This window comes from Puntigrus tetrazona, chromosome 20, assembly GCF_018831695.1.
Source record: "Puntigrus tetrazona isolate hp1 chromosome 20, ASM1883169v1, whole genome shotgun sequence".
In the NCBI taxonomy this organism is placed as follows: domain Eukaryota; kingdom Metazoa; phylum Chordata; class Actinopteri; order Cypriniformes; family Cyprinidae; genus Puntigrus; species Puntigrus tetrazona.
The window spans coordinates 26,611,968-26,616,553 of record NC_056718.1 but is presented as its reverse complement, the minus strand read 5'-3'; the positions used below and the strand labels follow the sequence as shown (position 1 = coordinate 26,616,553).

Here is a 4,586-nt window from a genome sequence, read left to right as displayed (position 1 = left end):
CGACGGTTACCACGGCGTTCTCCGTGGAGTCATAGCTGCCGTTGTTTGGATGATAAACCACCGCTTTTAACCTTAAACTGGTTAGACTGATAGAAACCTATTCGTAAACAGGAGAAGGGTTTACAAAAGATTTTTTACGTGAGGTTTTTTTTGCAGTTCTAACAGTAAAGTGGGTTTATTATCATCCTTGTACGAGCGAGCAATAAAGATTTCTGACTTCTCTTCAAATGTTTTGCGCTTCTGCCATCTGGTGTCTGGTTTTGAATGCTTCCATAATTAAATACTGCATAAAAATTAGATTCATTAAATTTAATGCATGTATATGTATATATATGCATGCATTAAATTATATATATATATATAAATATATATATATATATATATATATATATATATATATATATATATATGCATGCATTAAATTATGTTATTATATAAATATATAAATATATATATATATATATATATATGCATACATTAAATTATGTTATTATATATTAAGCACGAGAGCATATATGTAAGAGCAAAAAAATGTATGAAATATTTTATTTAATATTTTATTGACTATTAAAAACAACTGCTTTCTGTTTGAATGAAATGCTATTTATTCCAGTGATTTCAAAGCTGAATTTTTAGCATCCTTACTAACGATCTCGTCACGTGATCTTTCAGAAATAATTCTATTGTTTATTACAGCGAGGTAGAATTTTGTTGGGTTTTCTGATAAATAAGGCGTTTATCTGAAGCGGAAAGCTTATGTAACATTACTAATTTCTTTATCATCACATTCGATTGTTCTTGACAAATAAAAGCATCAATTTTCATAATTTCTTATCGGGTTACATTTTAGTTAATATACAAAAAAGTGAGCAGTTATTTTAAATAGCAAGTATATTTCACAATATTACTGATTTTGCTGTATTTTTGGATCAAATAAATGCAGGTTTGGTGAGCTAAAGAGACTTAAAAGTAAATAAATAAATAAATAAGTTAAGGCGGCTCTGTGCTTGCTTAAAGACACACTGATTAACTCGTCTCATTTTTTTAACAGTGTAAATTGTCAATATCGATTGTTATTGTGTTAATATTGCTTTCAGTGGTGCAATAAAACACATGAATAATGATGAAAATAACAATAATAAAATAAGAAATGCAATATTGGAAGATAAACCCGTTTGAAAATGGCATTTAAATGTCTCGTCAAAACACTATTTTTGTAACGCGGAATAAAACGCGGTGGTTTCGACGCCTAACGCGCGACAGCGGCTTCTAACATGTTTATGACTAAACACTTAGGGATACAGGGGTTACTCTTTTGCTTTGAACATTTTATAGGTTGATAATTGGAACAAAACTCACCTCAAACTATTAGTTGCAGGCAGTCCTCCAGCGGCGGGGGCGCTGTTTCCTCGACTTACAAACGGCGGGTTTTCTTCTTCTTTTTATGCATCAATTAGGGAATGAATTCGTATTTTAACATGTAAATACATCGTTTGTTAACAATTCGCGACTCCAAAATATTGACACAACGACTGATTCGCATTTGACCCCAGTTCTCCGGCTGTTGATCAACTACCATTTATGGTACGTTTGCTTACGTTTACTTCCTGTATTTTTTTTTTTTTTTTTGGTTTTAAAATGAAACTATTTAGCGTTAAACGTGACGAACGCGCGGGTCGCACGCGCAATCAAATGAAAATAAAGTATAAAACTTCACGCGGGGGCGACGCGCTCCTCATGAATATTAATTAGCGCCTGCCGACGGCGGCGTCCAATCAAATAGCCCAATTAATGATTACGTAAATAACGTGGGTGCCGGCGTCGCGACGGTGGCCGAGTGGTTAAGGCGATGGACTGCTAATCCATTGTGCTCTGCACGCGTGGGTTCAGATCCCATCCTCGTCGGTCGCTTTTTGAGCGCGAATAGTCACCGTTGCTGTGGTTACCGTAACACACGTCGTTCCTAATGCAACGCTTTCTGGTCGTAATATTAAGAGTCAGCATAGTGATTTATGTACAGTGGAGCTGCTTTTATACAGCATTAAAGCATGCACAGCATGCACATATAAACACGACGCAAACGCAGGGCTGCATGTACAATGTCGGATGTTATTAATACTACCACATGTAAAAATTAAACGTTATTGCATCAGCATCCATTTGTTCACAACTCTCGGTCTTTATTTATCCAGCGATTGGTTTATTGTTCTTCTACAGTTTTCAATTTAATTTGCACTCAGAAGCCAAAAACGCGTGCTTTTATTCAATTAAACGAAAGTAAAGCATAAAGCTTCACCCAGGGGAGATGCTGATGAATATTAATTAGCACGTGATGACACGCGGCGTCAATCAAGTATCCTAATTCATATGTAAATAATATCAGTATCCATCCACCGATTTAGTTATAGGTTCCTATTTAGTGTTTATATTTTAATTGCACTGAAAAAGTCAAAAACTGGTTGCTTTATTAAGCGATTCTAAACCCTATAAACTCACCCCAAACATTGTTTTAACTTCATTATGGATTTTCCTCAGTCAAAACCACTAGAGCATACTTTTTCTCTACACATGGGACGTAAGCCGTAATATAACCTATATAATCAGTGGTTTGCACAATCTTGCGAGTTTGTCAGTCTACTCACCTAGGAGACACTGCCAGCAAATAAAACTTTTTTTGCCACAGAGAGCATCATAACTCTGGCGTTAATTTGTAGAGAGCGCAGCGCATGAGCCTCAGTCCAGTTCACCAAACCAATCGCCTCTGTAATAAAAGAAACACGCTGCAACTTCTCCTTAGAAACAAAGCAATGTTTTATGGAGGCGTTTCAGAAGTAACTTCATGCGTCAGGATGGTGGGCTCTCCCACGGAGGACCGTGGTGTGGTTCCAGTCCAGCTGGGTAGAGAGAACAGTTGAGGTTTCTAAGTATATTACACCGTTCAGACGAGCACGCACCCAAAAACGCACGCGGTGAAGGGCCGATATCTTTGGCGTATTGCCTGAAGCACTGGCGGCGCATGTGTGAGTCCGTGCTTACGAATCGGGCGTGTCTGTTAAGAGCAAACCCGGCTGGAAGAAAACAAGACAGCAGGTTAGAAATTGCATGCAAAAAAATTATTCAAATTATATAAAACAAACTACTTTAACTACTTTCATAATTAGCATCCCAATGGAATTGTATAAAGTTAAGTTTACAATCATAATTCAATCAACTTTAAACATTAAAAGATGTTTAAGCATCAAAGACTAGCACTTCAAGGAAAGCGAGCAATTATTTTCATAAAGAGACCAAAAAGTAAAATTCTGTAATTTACTTTAGTTTCTAGTCCCTACTGACTGCATTTTATGTATTTGTATTTTGTTGGAGACCAGAAACAGTTTATCCATCATCTTCTAAATCTTTTTGGTTAAACAAGAAACACAATTAAAGGCTTAATTACTAAAAGTTGAACGTCTCTTGTTTTGTACGTTCTCGCTATTAAAAGCATCTAAAACATTGAATCAAAGCGCATTCATCTGGCAACAAAAAAAATCTGCCAATGTGGTAAAAAAAAAAAAAAAGTAAAATTAATTTTAACTAATTTTTTTTGCGTCTCATGACTTTATTTGCTGCATGTTAAGCGAAAAGCAATAAAATATATATTTTTACAGGTTTATAGAAAAAGACAGGACTTTTAGTTCCAGCTTTTACAGATAAAACGGCTGATAACTGCTCACTAAAATAAATTAAATTCTGTCCCTCGAGAGAAGTTTGAATCCTTCGTCTTTCATCAGAAGTGTTTTAGTTTGAACGAAGTCGCGGGGTTTTGAACGACACGCGCGCGAGAAGCTAAACCGAACGATCCCTACCGAGTCGAAATACTTCCTAAAAGCCCGTATTAACGTCTCTGTCGCTCGTCCGTCTAACGTTGCATCTAGCGGCAAGAACAGCAGCCGCCATGTTAAGGAGCGCCCTCGTCCCCATGTGCTTCGCGATGGCGCGCTTTCGACGGCCGCGCGACGGCGCGAAGCGCGCGGGACTCGCGCGCGCCGACAAACCCTCGACGTTAACCCGCGGGCAGGGCGCGACTGGCCAGGATCAGGATCCTGGCCGTATTTTCGGGGTGACTCGAGTAGAGCTGCTGATGGCCCATCTCGTCTCTCTCTCGATCGGGATGTGGAAAGGGAAGTGGCGCTCGTGCGCAGAGCGCAGAAAAGCCGCGCTGCTTCTGCGCAGGAACCGCGCGCTTCCTGCGTCAGAGAGACGACAGCGCCGCCCTGCGGTCCAGCGGCGCATGCGCGGACGTCAAAGCTAGAACCTTATCATTGTTGTAAAAGGATAGTCTAATATTTGTAATTTTTTTAATTAATGAAGTATGAATGAATTGGCCGCTAAAACGCTTTGGTCAGTTTCAGTTGTAGCTAAATTTACAGTAATTTCTATTTATGACTGCATATGGTTATAAAGAAAGCAGTTAAAACTATTCAATTGTGCTTAATAACAGTTACGGTATAGAGGCATGTTTCTGAATGCACTCTTAAGGTGCCAGAGTTTATTTTATTTAATTTATTTGTACGTTAATTTAAAATTATTAGACATGCCGCTTT

General features: G+C 38.0%; 1 non-coding gene across 1 annotated transcript; it reads left to right on the top strand.

Annotated features, from left to right (window-relative positions):
* The first annotated feature begins 1,823 nt into the window (after nucleotides 1–1,823).
* Nucleotides 1,824–1,911, top strand: trnas-gcu. The gene has a single exon. It is a non-coding gene; the product is annotated as a tRNA-Ser (tRNA).
* Nucleotides 1,912–4,586: the final 2,675 nt, after the last annotated feature.